Raw genomic sequence first — 16,808 nt, 5'->3', positions numbered from 1 at the left:
TCAACAGATATTTCAGGTAATTGCAATCTTAATTTTCAAAACTAGATATCATTAGCAACTCTCATTTTAATATTGTTTAGTACCATGTTTCCGAAAAAAAACTTAGTTGAGGAAGGTCCTAAGATTTCTGAAAGAAGTCATATATCTAGTCATATTGGAGTAATCAGTGTTGCTTAGTTTACAAGTTTGTGACTGGGAGGCTCTATCTGAGATCTAGACTGTTCTACACATGGTTTGAGAACACACTTTGCTGATTAACATGTTTGCCTGTCCCAGCTGGTTTTTCTGGGATGTGCCCCCAAACAGTGGGTGTAGTCTGCAGCTGCCATGGGTAGTGTCCCTGATTAGAACTCAATTTTGTATTCTTTTAGTGAAATCAGCACATCATTGAGGATAATCTACCTTAGGCTTCTTCTGAGAGAATGAGTATTGTAGCATTGCAGGTAATTTTCTAATGCTTTCTGATGCTTTACAAGCTCTTTAAGCATGAAATGTATAATTTCTGAACTTCTAAATTCCTTTCCTTATTCTGAAATATTATAAAACAATTTACTGGTGACACAGCTTATTTTTTAATTTAATGCAGCTGTTGGATTTAAATATAGTAAAATGTATTTTATAATACTGTAAAATGTCGGAGCAGTATCATTTTAAAATCTTGAGTTTACCACCACCTGGTGACCATCATTGGTTTAGTATTCTCCACGGTTGTGTGACAAGCAATTTGAATAAGGGCAGCATTGCACAAAGTGTGCTTTCTCTTTCTTGAAGTGATGTTGTTTTAATTATTTCTATAACTGATTAATTAACTTTGAGCATATCTCTAAAAGGTATGCTAATGTTGAGGTTGTAGTTAGAAAAATTAGCACTATGAAACTGCAGAAATCTTTTTGGCCAGCTGAGGGCACCACCTTCTTTACATTTCTATGATCTGTGTTTAGAAGGTTTCAAAAAACAGAATTGGCTTCCCTGATTGCATCTTGAGTAGAATCAGAACGATTGTTTTACTTCTCCACATACTAAACAAAACTGCCCCATGAGTTTGAAGTTTATACAGGAGGCTCCAATACAGGAAATCATTTTAAAGCCAGACTTTCCTTTAAACGTCTGCATACAGCTCTGCTTTGTAGATTGTATGCACAGATTGCATGTTTCAGGGATAGATCTGGAATTGCCTCTGCTGTCTTAAACTCGAATATTTGCTTGGTAGTGAATGGCAGGTACATCTAATTTGGAACAACTGTTTCTTAGGGAATATAAATAAATGCTGTTTCATTTTTATAATTGTTTCTGGCTTGTGTAGCAAGTAATATTCTTGCTGTACCAGGGCTTTATATATGTGTGAGTACAATGCATCCAGATTAAAAACTTGTTATTAAAAGTTTTAATAGAAAGTACTATATGGCCATTTATAGCAGCGTTTCCCAACTGAGGGTCTTATATCCCTCTGGGGGCCCCCTGGATATTCCAAGGGGGGCACAGGTGAAAATCACATAAATGGGAGTGGCACAGCACAAGGCTAGGGGGCCACAGAGGGAAGTGAGCAGTGAAGGGGGGAAATCATTTTTTTAAAATCCTGATTAGCTATCCGCTTGGCCAAGGTAAGGGGGCAGCCCACCAGGGCCTAGTGCTACTTTTTGCAACTTGGGTTTGCATTGGTACATCAGGGGAGAAGGAGGCTGAAAGTGCACCGATGATCTCCACTCCTCAGGGAGGCAAAGCAAAAGGAAACTCAACCCAGTTTGGGCTCGCCACCACGAACTACCCTCCCTGCACCCTCCTGTCTCTAGTGACGTCCGCCTCCCCCAGATAATCACCCTCACTGCCGCGTGTCCCTTTCCAAGTCCTGATGGGGGTCTCTCCAAAGTGTGCTTTGGTGCACGGCAGCTGGCATCTCTTCTGCGTCTCTCTCTCTCTCTCTCTCTCTCTCTCTCTCTCTCTCTCTCTCTCCGTCTTTGGAAGTGTGGCAATCAAAACGGAAGTAACACCCCCCCCCCCCCGAATGGAGTTCGTTCGCATCCCCCAAAAAATCACAACCCGGAACACTCATTCCCGGGTTTGAAGTGTTCGTAATCCAAAAAGTTCATTAACTAGGCTGTTCGTAACCCGAGATACCACTGTATAAGAATCTTTGTATTTGACAAGCAGCTAGAAGTTCTAACAAAAAGTTGGTGTAGTCTAGTGGCTATGAGTGAGTATCAAATATACATAATTCTACTGTTAACTGACATCCCATCTCTCTTTTGAAACACTTTACAGTGGTACCTCGGTTTAAGAACAGCCCTGGTAACAAACTATTCAGTATAAGAACTCCGCAAAACCGGAAGTAGTGTCCCTGTTTGCGAACTTTACCTCGGTCTAAGAAAGGAATCTGAATGATGGAAGGGCACCGGTGGCTGGAGGCCTCATTAGGGAAAGCGTGCCTCGGTTTAAGAACGATTTTGGTTTAAGAACGGACTTCCAGAATGGATTAAGTTCGTAAACTAAGGTACCACTGTACTTGGAGCAGTCCTGGTTTGTTTCCAGTGGGAGAGGGAGATGGGTGAGGCTCCCGTTTTGACCAGTAGAGCCCATGATCCAGAACCCCCAGGTCAGGTAAGTGTGGTGGTGGGGTGGCAATGGGTAGGGCTGGGCGAGCCATAACTGCTTGTTGCCATCGCTAGTGCTGGGCCCGGTGGCAGCCTGGGTCTGACTCTGTGAGGCACAGGGTGCAATCCACTCTGAGTGCCTAGTGGATCAGAGCCTTTGGATGTTGCCAAGAGGCGCAGGGCCTGTCGGCAGCAGCAGCCCGGTTTTGCAAGACGCAGGGTGAAATCTACCCAGTGCCTAGCCGAGCAGGGTCATCTGGTGCTGCTGATTTGCATCTAGGAAATAACAGTGTCTACTTAGTAGAAAGCCACACTGAGTTCAGTGGGCATGATAGTGGCTGCAGATACTTCTCAGTTCAGGTATTTTGCAAGAGGTTTATAGTTTAGAAATATATAATTTTATTTTGCAAGGTCCTAAGTAACTTCTGTTATCGTTTGATGTAATTGAACCTGCATAAGTCTAAATAACTGGGTACAGGCTTAGGTCCATTCACTCCAGCTGTATCTTGAAAAGGTATGAATGCACTCCATTCATCCTCATGCCTCTTTTTGCAATCTCACTCTTCTCACCTCATGTAAAGGTGTACAAATTGCAGCCTTGCAGGGAGAAGTTTGCCATCTAAAATATTAGATGTTAAAACTGCATTTTTCTTAAGCATAGGTGTAGAAAAGCAAAACATAAAATACGTTGCAATACAGTATGTAACCTTGGGTTACATACGCTTCAGGTTACAGACTCCGCTAACCCAGAAATAGTGCTTCAGGTTAAGAACTTTGCTTCAGGATAAGAACAGAAATCAGGCTCCGGCGATGCAGCAGCAGCAGGAGGCCCCATTAGCTAAAGTGGTGCTTCAGGTTAAGAACAGTTTCAGGTTAAGAACGGACCTCCGGAACGAATTAAGTACTGTACTTAACCTGAGGTACCACTGTATTTCCTGACAAATGCACCATTACGTGCTTGATTCACTTTAAAACACAAGAGGGCAGCTATAGTAGATTATGTTAATCAAATCTAAAGTTGCAGTCGAATGCACAGTGGATTCCCATAGTGTGTGGTGGATTTAGAGCACCTTTTTCAAGAGACATCATTAACTCATTAAAGATTCCCTTTTTAAAAAAAACCCCATATATGTGCTCTAATTATTCTTGGATCTGGCACAAAGAAATGGCTATGTTTCTGTAACATTACTGTATATTACAACAGAGTTCTATAACATTACTGTATGTTGCAATAGAGCTGGCAAAATTTTATACATTCGAGAACATATTTTCATGCAGTTCCAAATGGTTAAAATCAAAGTGTTGCAGATTCCAATAAATGTTTTAGAAAGCTAAAGTTCTCTGTTCAGCTGGCTACAGGACAGTTCAGAAATAGCTAAATACTTGTCAGTGTTTTGTAAAATGCTACACAATTTGTGGGAGTAGGATATATGCTTGTTTAATGTTTTAATTTAATATTTTAAGGAATACTTTCATTGAGTAATACTTTCATTGAAATAGCCCAGTTATTCAGGAATGCCCAGATAGGAACCCATGAGGACTATAAAGAAACTATAATGCCTTAAAACATTTATATTAACTAGGCAATTGTCCACAGCCAAAAGCAAAATGAAAATTTACATGGTTGTGAACAGGAAGCTGCCAGAATGGGAGATAAGCAGTGTTTGAGCCATTTAAATTTGTTGGGTTGCATTAGGCAATCAAAATTAATGTGCTGTGTTCCCTCCCGTCCCCAAGAATTATAAAGCCCTCTTGCATGAACAGAGCCAACCTGTTTGACTGTGTCTCTTTTGTGTGAAGTTTGGTATGGCATTAAGAGGAGGTCAGGATGTGTGCCTGATTGCTGATGTCCTGCATTCATAAAGCAGATGCCTCCCCTTGGTGAGTAGATGGTGCCACTTGAGTACTTAATTTTGTGAAATACCTGACAATATTGCACTGTGATCAAAGGGTAGTTGCGGTGATTACTGCTCCTTGATAAAATATGAATAATTTCCCAGTCATAATTAGGTCATAATATATTTGCATGTTTTATGTAAGATTAGTTTACATAGAACTTTCTTGCCAACAACTTGTGTGAAAGTCAGGTAAATGCAGTATTTTGTGTGAAGTTACTAATAGGCTTTTTAAGATGCAGTAACGCAGCTGAGAGAATTGGACTATAATTTTTGTCTGATAATTGAAACCTGAAATTAGACATGGTTATTGGATTTCACCTTTAAAAAATTCCCAGATCCAGGTCAACTTTGCTGTTGCTGTTAAATAAGACAGGGAGAGAACTTTGTTTAAATAATAGTAGATGAGCAAATAGTAAAATGAGATAACAGTTTATATTTGGCCCATTACTTGTAATGAATGGTAGTACTTCTTATTTTGTAGAAACCATATACACAGGTTTTGTTTCTTTTCTAATATGTGGCACTATACTGTGCAAGTGCTCCTGTTGACTGACAATATTCTCAAGCTAGGAGTGTGCCTTTTGTAACTTACAACTTACACTTGTTTAACAAGTGCGATTTCAACTTCAACTTTGAAGGCCAGCTGGAGGAAGTCACACAAATTAAATGCATAGGAAATGAAGAGCTCAAAAGCTCTTTTTGTTCAGGATTTTCCTGGTACAGAATGAGCTTTTAAGCTCTCAGACTTGCTTACTGGGCTCTGCAAGGCTTTCACGAGATCTTGTAGGAATTCAGATGAGCCTTTGATATCTCGTGAGAGGCTCCCAGAGCCCATGTAAGAACATCCTAGAGCCTGGTAGGCTCCCTTGTTTCTGGTTTTTACTAACCATAGTTTCAGACCAGTATCGGGCACACTGTGGTATATGCCAACCTCCAAATCATTGTTTTTAAAATTGGGTTTTGGAAATCTAGGTTTGGAACTTGGTTTAGGGTCATCATCACAAAATATACCGTATTTTTCGCTCCATAAGGCGCACCTAGTTTTTAGAGGGGGAAATCAAGAAAAAAAATTACCCCCCCCGCCCCAAAGAGCAGCCCAGAGCTTCTCGGGGCTGCCGGGAGAAGCCCGGGTCCCCCCCCCCCAGCCCCAAAGAGCAAAGAAGCCAAGACAGCCAGCGGGATCCATTACACTGGCTGTCTTGGCTTGTGCCATAGCCGTGCGCAGCCTCTCCGCTGGCTGTTGTGGCTTGTGCCAAGGCTAAAGAGGAAGCCAAGACAGCCAGCTGTCTTGGTTTCTTTAGCCGTGTGCAGCCTTTCCCAGCCGGAGAGGCTGTGCGCGGCTATGGCAATTCCCCCACCTCCCGCAAAAGCCCACAGGAGCCGTGCACCATTTAAGGAGCGTGCGGCTCCTGCAGGCTTTTCTACCAGGAGGGAGAAGGGACTGACTGGCCGCGTCAATTTGGATGAAGGAACCATGTGTTGAGATTATTTCATTGCAGGAAATTGGACTAGATGACCCTCAGAGTCCCTTCCAGCTCTACATTTCTATGATTCAGTATTTTGACACCTGTCACTTGAACAACTGATAACCACAAAACAGTTTCGTGGTTCTGCTCGCAAATTTAACCAAAGACTATGCCTATACATTTTTTTCTTTTTTGCCTGTTTAAAAAATACTTCTGTATTTATGTAAGATGATTTAGTTTTATTTTGACACATTGATATTAAGGTTAGAATATCTTTGCTCTTCAAATGCTTCATACACTGATCAAAAGAAATGTGTGAGAGCTGTTGCTAAAAGCATTATTGCATGCACTTACCTAGAAAACAGGGCAGATCTTGTTAGATTAAAAAAGCACACACCACCACCTCAAGCATCCAAAATATTTGCTCTTCTGCCTTCTAATTTTGTACTGAGCAAGTGTTACCCACACCTCATTAAAGCTCGTAATAAAGTTTTATTGTGGTACTTCTTGATTGAAAGATATTCCATTGGAGATTAATGCTAAAGTATTGAAAATTGAATTGTTGTAACCTTCATTGTTTTCTTTGTGGCAAATTTGCTAGACACCTAGAATGAAACTATTAAGAACAAATTGATTTTGGTAGTTCATTCTTCACAAAAAGACTTAGCAATCAAATTTGTGCTTATTTGTGCTACTAAATTAAGTCAATATTAGCGCCCCCAGGCATGATTTTCCTTTTCCAGATTGATAGCTAATTAGAATGTTTGTTCAAAATAACTTCTGCTTGCTTAGTTCTATGTTTTGTGTATGTTGATATAAGAAAAATAAAATACAGGCCTCATTGGGATACGATCTTACATTTCTCTGTGTTATTATAAATATTTCTGCACCACTCTAGTTGTGCTTATCCGAGTCCTTGAATTGGTTTGTTCAAGATGCATTTTACTATAGTGCACACTGACTGATAGCTTGATGTTTTGAAGAAGATGGTGCAATAAAAATCCCATCTATCATTTTGTACAAGTTTACAAGGAAATGCCAGGGATGACTTTGGGAAATTCCCTCATTGGGTAGTAAGCATTTTGTTGATGCCTAGATTATTTAAATTACCTTAATGTTTATATCTTTTTCAAAACTGCTACTTTTTAAAAGTGTGACTTATTCCTCTGCTTAAAATAATACAGGTAGAAACAAACATTTGTATTCAAGAGATTGTGATCATGAGTAAAGGAAATACTGGAAGAAGAGGGGAAACTACTATCAGAGATTTCTTTAACTCTTTTGGTCTAGACTCTAGAATAAGAAAGAAAGTATTTAATGAGCACTGGACTGGTTCCCATGTAATACTAAACCATTGTTTAGCTCTATGTAGACAAGTCTCAGCAATCTCAAGTGAAATGTTGAACTGAGTTTCTGCCAAGTTTACATCATTGTGAATAATCTCACTTTAGTGTCACTTGTGAACCAGGAGTCCTGATTAAAACAAGCAGTGGTTAGTTGCTAAACAAGCTAATTTGTTTGAAGGTGGTTTGTTTTGCAAGTAACCATGATTTGTTTGAAACTAGGATCCCTTGTTTGCATGTAATGCTACGCCTATATTCTTATGAAGAAGTTAAATACATTTTCATTAAAGATTGACAAGAGGGAATGGTTTGTTTTTTTCTATAGCTACTTTGAATCCAAGAACCAAGGGATTCTTGGAAGTCATTGAAGTCTGTACATGTGTGCCCACCCACCTGTCCACCCGTATGTAATATTATAGAGAGAGACATTTATATGCATATCTCAACTGCTGTTGGTAGCTTACTCATTAACATAGGGTACCACATATTTCTAAGTGAAGTTACAAAATTTTTGTCTGACCTTGATTGCCAACCAAAACCTCATGGCTGCCAGGAGCACTCCACTCTTCCTCATCCCCCAGAGTTGGTGCTCTGTATGACAGCAGCTCTAGATTCCACTCCTGTTCTAAGTTGGGAGCAGGAAACGGCAATTGATGAGGACTGTTCCTGCAGGTACCCTCTCCGTCTTCAAAGCAGGAATTGGAGAGAAATGGTCCATTGAGAATAGAGCTTTGTATTGTAGGGTTCCATTTGGAGAGATATGCTTCTGCTGCTTCTTTTCTCACTCCCGCCCCTCATCAAAACGATCTCTCTTAGGAGAAGGATGGAAAGAAAATCAGGATCTAGCTGTGCTATGTTCTTTTGGTGGATTGGAATAGATTTAGCTTCCTGTTTTCTTGCATGCTATGTGCTCCATCGTTCTCTTTCGCTCTGGCAGGGGGTGAAGGAGGGAGATGAAGTTTGTGCTCAGTCTCCATAGCAATGCTATGGATGCTGTCTGTGGGCTGGTGTGCTTTTGCCCTCCAAGATTCAATGGCAGCTGCTCCTCCTGGCAACTCACTGTGGGAGTTGGGAGGGGAGCATGCAAAGTATGCATGTAGTAGCTCAGAAGCGTAAGTGAACTTGAAGGTGTGCAACCTCACATCTCTTTATTTAACAAGGATGTTAAAATTATTATTTTGTGAAATATATTATTGCACCTAACCAGCAGGCGTATTTTTTTATAGGTATCTTCTTTTGCAAATATTCCCCCCCCTTTCTCATTATAGTGAAGCAGCATCTTTATTATCTTTTGTCTTCTCTAATAAGATGTTATACGGTACATATTTGAGAAAAGAGTTTACAAGGATCAAATTTCTGACTACTTAGATTAATCAAGTTTTATGTCATATTCTTTGCACTTTTATTCCTTGTATTTCCCATTATCACATCCTTAATTTGTAAATACCATAATGTTACCTTTGTTCTTCTCTTGGTAATTTGGCTCTTTTGAAGCTTCTCCTAGTTTCAACAACAAAAGTAGATTGATAATTGGAATGTTCAGTTTCAGATGATATACCAACTGTTAGCAATAGGTGATATTCAGTTGTGGCAGTTCACTCATTTCAGCAGTAATTCTGCTGGCAGGAGGCTTGGTTTTAGTGTAGTGCAACTGCCAAATCCAGAGGGTATATTGCGCTTGCAAAGATGTTGAACAATCTCTAGTGCAACTACTGCTGCTATTAGAGTATTAACAACCGTTACAAAATACTCTTATTAAGCTTGTGTTCTACCACTTACACAATGTCATCTCTTAAACTTCTTGTGCTAAAGTTGCATTGAATCTCACTCACTGACTGGAGAAGCTTAGACATCTAATAAAGTACAGTCAAACTCCATTTCCCAGACCTAGTGGGAAGAGTTCAGAAAAGGTGAGTGAGAACTGCCTATCTCATTTGATGAGGAATGAGTCTGTTTTATATTGGATTTATTTTTTATTTGAAATGATAGTAAAACAGTGAAATCTGGTTTCACTGGATTTAAACAGAAACAACTTAAGTAGCCATGGCAGTACTTAAGTGCAGTGTTGAAACAACTTAAATAAAAATCTTAGTTGGTTTGCTGTTTTTCCATGGCCTGCCAGCTATCTGTAAGTCAATTCAGCTGTGATGAATAGTACAATTCCAAAGTGCAGTGTTAGAGTGTGGTCTTTTCTAATTATATTGCGAAACAGCATATTATTCTGGGGTACAAACCAGTGTACAGAACAAACTAAGGATGCTAAATAGTACCAGACTAAAGTGGATTAGATTTACGAATACTAACATGAACCTTCGGGTGCAAAATTTACAGTTGAAAGAATATTCTGCTAAGATTTGAGGGTCAAATGGTGATCCAGTTAAGTGTTATTCTCATCTATCAAAGAATAGTATTGAAGTCTGGGTATATGTTACAGCCAAACAGCCTCTTGCACACATGGTCCAATTAATTCTAGGGGGATAGAGAGGTCATGAGAGAGGAGAAAATCAATACTTCATGGTGGTTCTGATTTGCTTATTGCAGTTAGTGATTTTTTTAAAAGATTTGATTTACAGCCCTGTGTTGCTTTGAAAGTAGGCCATCACACACAGAGATGCCTAGCATCAGACTGTTTTTTCAAAGTGGATACAGAGCATGCTCATATTGAATATTTACTCTGAGATTGCAGCCTCTCAGAGCTCCGTCAGTGAAACAGTCATCGAAGTGAGAAGGAAAAGAGCACAGCATGTCCTTTTGTCACTGTTATGTTTGCGAGTACATGATTTATTAGTAGAACTGAAGACTTAAGTTGGAGATAAGCCTGAATTTAGCAAGAGCACAGTTTCAACAACAAGCTGTTCTAGGTGAGTTAATATGGGCTGTTTTCCTCTCCCTTGTGTCTAACACAGGAATATAGCTTTATTTTGCTTCCAAGTCTAGCCCCAGAAATACTCTTTATTTCTTTACGCAATTGAATAACAACAGATTATTATCGTCATCTGAACTGAGCTTCTATATTGGCAGTAGCAAGAATATCATTTAATTGTTGTGTGTGACCATTACCAGTGGAGTGAAGTAAAGTAGCATGCCCTTTACAAAAAAGATTTCAAGGAAGCGGGACCATTCTAGAGCAGGAATGAAAAACTGACATGAGGCTTATTTTCCCTTCTATGGGCTGCACATGCCTAATTGTCCTAGTAATATCTTTCAGATGTGTAAATTTCTTCATGTTCTTTATTGGTTGTAGTTTAAATCTGTTTCTTTGCCTGTTGAGGCAAAAAAAGCATGATGATCAATGTTTTCAAAACAATTACAGAGTGAATCGTATAGCATTCATTGTTTGTATAGTTCCTAGCAAAAACAGTTCTGTTATACTTTAATATATTTGTTTAATCTTGATATTAGGCACTATATGAAACAGAAGGCAATTTATTTTAGTAAACTTTAAGAAATTGTTTGTGTGCAGTGGGAGGTATGTGTGGATATACTTGCATGAAGTAAAATTAATGGTAGGTAATGTTGCATCTATTTGTACTGAATGATTTGAGTAACCTTTTGAAATGAGTATAATTTATTTGACAAGCATTTTGTTAAACATGTCTAATTATTTTTCATAGCCATATTATTCCCTCAGCTGTTCAAGATTCTATATTCTGCATTGCATTTTGCAGAAGTGACTTGTCTGTTTAACTTAAACATAAAAATGCTAAAGGTGAACCATGTAGTTTGTGCCTACTGATCAAATAGATACTGTTGAAAATAAAATTCTTTTTAAACAATCAGATTATAAACTGATTTAAGAATGGTTACCTTGTAATTTTAAGGGCAGGTACCTGTTGCCTGATGCAAAATGATCTGTGAACATACACAAGTATACGTAAAAAGATTGCATGCATGTAAGCATTTTGGCTCACTAGTTGAACGTTGTATCTTATTTGGGGATGATAGCTAGGCACTTTGTAGAGGTTTTAAAAAGGAGAGGAAGGATTAGGTACAAAACAGATTGCTTTCAGGCAAAGGCGGGGTTTCCACCTTTCATTTTAAATTCTTGTCATGCAAGCAGTAAATGATGTAAATGGGTACTATAAATGTATCTGTAGGTACCATGTACATACCAAGTTATAAAGATGGTGCTATTGTTTATTATTGTGTTGGTCACATGTTTTTATGAAGGCTCACAGTGTTTAAAGTAATTTCAATTACAGAAGATTTGCCAAGACAGTAGTCACTAAGACTAGGCCCACATCTATCTCTATTTCTTTGAGTAATTCCTCTATAAACAGTTATGTGTTCAGCTTATTCAGAAAATGTGAAAATCTAGAGGATTGTTTCCACACCTGTGATGCCATTTTTAGACTTGGTTTCATGTTGGAAAACTCACATGTTACAAATTACATCAGCCTAATAACTAATATTTGGAAATTTAACACATTTTATAGCCCAGTGTTCAGAATGCTTTCATGTAAAAATACACGAGGTAAGCTTGAGTACCTTTTAAGAGGCTAATGCTCACTCTAGAAAGCTCATCATGTATGCTTTTGCAAGCAATTTGATTTTCTTTATTGTATCATACACAGCATGCTCTCCAGTGCGAATACCTATATGAAACACACACGCTGCTGCTTGCTGATTAATGTAGAGCTCTCTCTGCAGGGGTTGAAGGATGTTATGAATAGATATATTCTGTGAAGAGAGGCTTGCTGATTTTTGTTCACTAGGGTTTTCAGTAAAACTAGCAAGGCTAGCAAGAATACACAAATCTGGAACAATATGTGTTTATAGGGTGTTTGAAATCTTTGCTACACAAGGGTAGGGTTTCATACTGCCTATGGATCTGAGGACATGCCTAACAGTGACAGTTTTTCATTTTGAGCAATAAGAAATAAACACACAAAGTTTCACTGTGGAAAACACATGTTTTACATGCTGAAGGTCCCAGGTTCATCCCTTGGTAGCTAAAAAGATTTCAGAGAATATGGTTCCTGGGAGAGACCTGGCAGACCTTGGAGAGCTGCTGTCAAGCAAATTAGACAGTACTGCCTTTTGAACAGCAGCCCTCCTTGCCATATGACAAGCTACGGTACTTTCAGAACCAAGGGGGATTTCCAAAGATAGGTTGTGAAACGTCACAGGGGTCTGATAAGAAACAAGAATCAATCCTGGCAGACCTGGCATACCTGAAGTACAGTGGTGCCCCGCAAGACGAATGCCTCGCAAGACGGAAAACCCGCTAGATGAAAGGGTTTTCCATTTTTGAGTTGCTTCGCAGGACGAATTTCCCTATGGGCTTGCTTCGCAAGACGAAAATGTCTTGCGAGTCTTGAGATTTTTTTTTCGCTTCCCCCCCTTTATCTAAGCCGCTAAGCCTTTAATAGCCTTTTAGCAGCTAATCCGCTAAGCCAATAAGCCTTTAATAGCCGCTAAACCGCTAATAGCGCTAATCCGCTAAGCCGCTAATAGGGTTGCTTCGCAAGACGAAAAAACCGCTAGACTAAGACACTCGTGGAACGGATTAATTTCGTCTTGCGAGGCACCACTGTAGGCATTTTTCTACAATGCTGGCATCTTGGAGGAATTGTGGTTGGAGGGGGAAGGCCTAATATAAGGTAATACTGCAGTGTAATATTGGCTCTTCTCTTCGCTCCCAATCAAATACTCTTTGAATTTGTATTATGTTTACCAAGTCCCCCCCCACAAGAATTGCTTGTGTCTGTGTTCTTACAGCATTCAAGATAATCTGTAATGCCATAACATAGGCTTTAGTTATTATGAATGAGGTCCAGCGTAGCACCAGCAGATGAGACAGGACTTCCCCTTCTCCCCTGCAGCTCCTGAACCCTTCCAATCTACTCCAGAGTATTCAGAGGAGATTTGAGGTTATTGCAGGGTGGAGGATAGGGAAGGAAAATGGTATGTGAACATAGAAAACGATACTTTTGCCTTCTGTTTCGGTATGCCTTGTGGTGGCATTCAGTATGGAGACTAGATTCTGTCTGAAATCAATCAGTGTTTTAGTTTGGTTTATTTATTATTTTGTAAAATTTATATACTGCTTGATTGGGTTTTTTTAAAAAACAAACAAACCAACAAGCCTGAATGCAGTTTCCAAAAAGATTTAAGAATAAGAAGAATAATTCCAAAAGCATCACTGCTTACTGGTATAAGAGTATTTTACACCTTACCTTAATATGCTGCTTACTGTTGTAGTGTACAGAAAGGAGAGAAATTAGGTACCAGAGTAGATTTCTGGAAGATGCTGAAACAGGTCTCTAATATGCCAAAGGGTCATATTTTCTTTGGGGCCTTTAAAATATGTATACAGTATAGCTGATACAGTACTGAGAAGCTCAGTATAAACTCATTGCTACTAGGGAAAAGCTGGATGCATTGAGAAGAAAAAGACCACCAGGAGTGTGTATTTTTAAAGCACATAGAAATTTCCATCACTCATGAAATACATGGGTTCATCCCTCATGAAATATAAGGGTTTGATAGATATGCACATGGTAGTATGCCACCCTGTAAATGGATTGATTAGACTAAACGTATGATGCTTAAGCATAACACATGAATTCTTGTTGAAATAATCCTGTATGTTGATTCTAGGAATCACATTAGCTGGATATCAATAGTTGGAGTATGTTAAGTATATTAATATAAATCACAATGAAAATGTCTTTTGCTTCCACTGGAATTGTGCTGTGTTCCTTGGGCAAGGTATTTTCTCTGTTCACTGTTGTACTGAGGACACTATCAGTAGAAAACATAATGATGGAGTGCAATTAAACTGACTGTGTCTAGATTAGCAAGATAAGAGATGTCATTCTGAATCAACCCATTTATTCATCAAATCGGATATCTTGCTTTTGGCAGTGGCAAATACTTAAATGCTTCAAAGGAAGTAAGAAAACCCCTTCTTAATGCACCTGGCCAATTGTGCAATTATCTGCTTTCTGCCCGAATGCTCAGTTTATAAAAATAGCTGTTTTACAACTCCCATGGTGCAGAGTAGGCTTCCTGGATTGGTATTGGTATTGATTTTAATTGGTCTTATCTCAGTAAGGCTCAGGTTGGGAAGAAGCACAGAAAAAGAAATCTGATTCCAGGATTTTTATCGTAATAGCAAATATTGTACAGTGATACCTCGGGTTACAGATGCTTGAGGTTACAGACACTTCAGGTTACAGACTCCGCTAACCCAGAAATAGTACCTCGGGTTAAGAACTTTGCCCCAGGATGAGAACAGAAATCGAGCGGCGGCAGCGGGAGGCCCCATTAGCTAAAGTGGTACCTCAGGTTTAGAACATTTTCAGGTTAAGAACAGACCTCCGGAACTAGAGGTCTTAACCAGTTCTTAACCAGAGGTACCACTGTAATAGGTTAGATTCTGCTGCAGCCTATTTGCTTCTGGCTGCTACTGCAAATTCTCCCAATCAAAGCAGGTTCAAGTAGGTGATGAGGAAACTCAGCTGTAATTGTATTCCATCATGCACATGGCTTGATTGGCTGTCAGCTGAATGGTTGGCCCAATATGATGGAGGGAAATTTGCATCATTTGTTTCAACTACTAGGCATAGAAATGTTCCCTTTGTAGATTTTTCTAACAATAAATCTTGGAGTACTTGTACTCTCCTCATTTTATATTTCTATTGTGGGAGAACTCTTAATGATTTTGATACCCACATATAAAGTTGGTGTGAAGTGAATAGATTCTCAGTTGCACAACAAAAGATACTGCCAGCAAAATATATTATCCAGAGGAAAACCATGATGTAAAATTATATTGCAAAGCACAGCACTTTGGAAAAATCTGAAGGAAATGAGTATTAAATTATGGTGAGGGTATTGTTGCACATTCAAAATACACAGAAAGAAGAGGGGCATGAGATGGGGGAGAGTGACCTTGCTCATTCTTCTTGATCTTTCAGTGGCTTTTGATACCATTGACCATGGTATTATTCTGGAGAGTCTCAAGGAAGTTGAAGTTGGGGGCGCACTGTACTTCAGTGGTTCTGCTCCTAACTGGAGTGCCATTTCCAGAGAGTAGTTATGGGAGGCCAACAACATGGGAGTTGCTGGATCCTGTGAAGATAGAGGTGTTAATGTTTTATAAGTCCAAGAGGTAGGAAGACAGCCTATTGTGGATGGGGTTTCACTGCCTTGGAAGGAGAAGGTTTTTGTACCTTGAGATTACTCATAGATTCAGCATTGTCACTTGAGGCACAGGTGGCTTCAGTGGCTAGGAGTGTCTGTTTCCAGCTGCGGTTGGAAAGAGCAGTATAGATGTGAGCCATATTGGAGCCTTGCACACATGAGCAAAAGAGCAAAGAGCCTTGTTTCCCTCTTCAAAAACTGAAAAAGGAGAGCTTCATGCATGCTTCTGATTTTCTTTCATTTGTGAAAGCAGGGGATAGGTACCACTTGGTTTACCTCCATCACAGAGAGAAGCTATTCAGAATATTAAGCAAAGAGATTAAAGCACACTTGACAGTTTATTTGGCAGAACCAAACAAATTATACATCCCTTTGATAAGGCAGCTGGGAAGACTGCTAGTGGTGATGGAGAGGGAGCTGGAGTCTCTAATGGTATTCTAATTCTTGAACATGACTGTTTTTAAGAAGTAATATTCTTATTTCTCTTCAAATGTCAGCATGTGTTGTTACGATTAGAAAAAAAAATTATCTTCAGCATTGAGAACAAATGCCTGTGTTCTTCCCAACTGAACCGAAACATTTATTGAAATCGGCAGATTGCAAATAGAGGCTAGTCCACTTAGAAGATAAGCTTCTTCTGCTACCAGCTATTACTTTGTCCTTTTAGTGGGTATCTGTGCTGTAAATCTAAATAAGCTTATATTGCGGCTCCACTGAATTAAATCAGAAGGTCCACCATAGATCGAGTTGGAATGTTCTCATAGCAGATGCTCGGTGGACTTTCTTTTACAGTTCTAGAACATGCTTTGTTGGCACTTAGATTGGAATATTCAGCTTTGAAGTTGCAGTCTGGCTGCTACAGCTTTTGTAACCATTTTCATGATCAACAATTAGTCAGAAGGGATGAGGATGAGGGATAGACACAATTACCAAAATACAAAAGCAGTAATGAGCTCCAAATAATATGTTTGTCTACAGCATGGGTCGGCAAACTAAGGTCTGCGGGACGGATCAGGCCCAATTGCCTTCTGAATCTGGCCCACGGATGGTCCAAGAATCGCCGCGTGGATCGCCAGCATGCGTGCTCTTTCCCTCCTTCTCCCTCACACGGTGGTGGCGGCGCCACCTCCTGCCTCCCTCCTCCTGGCTTCTCCCCATCCTGCCTAGAGGAGGAAGGGGGTTGGGCTTTGTTGGTGCCAGCCCCTCTCCAGAGCCCTTTCGCGTGCCGCTCATTGTCCCCCCGCCGCCGCCAGCCCCTGCCACTCGCAAGACACAGGAGCTGCAGTTGGCTGAGCGCCCCTCTCAAATGGCCGCCATTTAAAGCAGCCCTTCTCCAGAGCCCTTTTGCAAGCTGCTCATCGT

General features: G+C 39.9%; 1 protein-coding gene across 24 annotated transcripts in view; it reads left to right on the top strand.

Moving 5' to 3' along the window:
- PLEKHA5 (pleckstrin homology domain containing A5) overlaps positions 1 to 16,808 on the top strand; it is a 189,922-nt gene that overhangs the window by 65,344 nt on the left and 107,770 nt on the right. The window contains exon 1 of one of the 24 annotated variants that reach the window (XM_081022673.1): positions 10,006 to 10,156. The exons of the other annotated variants lie outside the window; for them this stretch is intronic. The gene's annotated coding sequence lies outside the window, so the exon portion shown is untranslated. Of the gene's footprint in view, positions 1 to 10,005; positions 10,157 to 16,808 lie in introns of those variants that run through there. 24 annotated transcript variants of the gene reach the window in all.

Source organism: Podarcis pityusensis, assembly GCF_964106645.2.
Source record: "Podarcis pityusensis genome assembly, chromosome: 10".
Classification (NCBI taxonomy): domain Eukaryota; kingdom Metazoa; phylum Chordata; class Lepidosauria; order Squamata; family Lacertidae; genus Podarcis; species Podarcis pityusensis.
The sequence above is the reverse complement of the archived record's forward strand: the minus strand, read 5'-3'. Positions and strand labels throughout refer to the sequence as shown.